Consider the following 1,049-nt stretch of genomic DNA (forward strand, 5'->3'; position numbering starts at 1 on the left):
ATTTGGGTTGATTCCAAGTCTTTGCTATTGTGAATAGTGCCGCAATGAACATACGTGTGCATGTGTCTTTATAGGAGCATGATTTATAATCCTTTGGGTATATACACAGTAATGGGATGGCTGGGTCATATGGTACTTCTAGTTCTAGATCCTTGAGGAATCGCCATACTGTTTTCCATAATGGTTGAACTAGTTTACAATCCCACCAACAGTGTAAAAGTGTTCCTATTTCTCCACATCCTCTCCAGCACCTATTGTTTCCTGACCTTTTAATGATTGCCATTCTTCTTACAACACACTTTTCCATTAGGTTCTACAATACAATATTTATCTGTGATTTTATTTCTCTATCTGCCCATTTCTTCTCTACTTCTTTGAAAGCTCATCTTCTTCTGCCTAGCTGTTACATGTGATACTTAATCGAGGTTTGTTTCTAGACCCCACTGTCTAATTTTATAATCCTTCTTATGATTTCAATGGCCACATGTACCCAGATGACATATATATGACATATATATGTATATACATATGTGTAAGTATGTGTGTGTGTTGTGTGTGTGTGAATAAATATATAGTCAAATCTTTAAAGCGTAAAATTTGGTTTTACATATGTGAACCATCACCAAAATCAACATAATAAACATATCCTTTACCTCCAAAAGTTTCCTCGTGTCAATCTGTAATTTTCCTTCCCTAGCCAATCCAACCACTATTTCCCAAGTAATCACTGATCTGTTTCTTGTCATTATAGATTAGTTTGAATTTTATAAAGTTATATACATATATATAAGTATGTATATCCTGTAGGATACATATCTGTATATGTGTATATGTATTAAAAAGGATGTAGAAATAAGATACTGAGTGAAAAAATTATGCTGGATTAAAAAAGTCAGAAAAATGAGTATACACTGTAGGATATATATGTATATCTTGTAGGATACATATACATATATGTATACATGGATACATATACATACACATGCATGTTCACATATATGCATATTCACATATATGTATATGTATCCTGTAGGATATGCATATATATA

This window comes from Colobus angolensis, unplaced genomic scaffold, assembly GCF_000951035.1.
Source record: "Colobus angolensis palliatus isolate OR3802 unplaced genomic scaffold, Cang.pa_1.0 Scaffold926, whole genome shotgun sequence".
NCBI lineage: Eukaryota > Metazoa > Chordata > Mammalia > Primates > Cercopithecidae > Colobus > Colobus angolensis.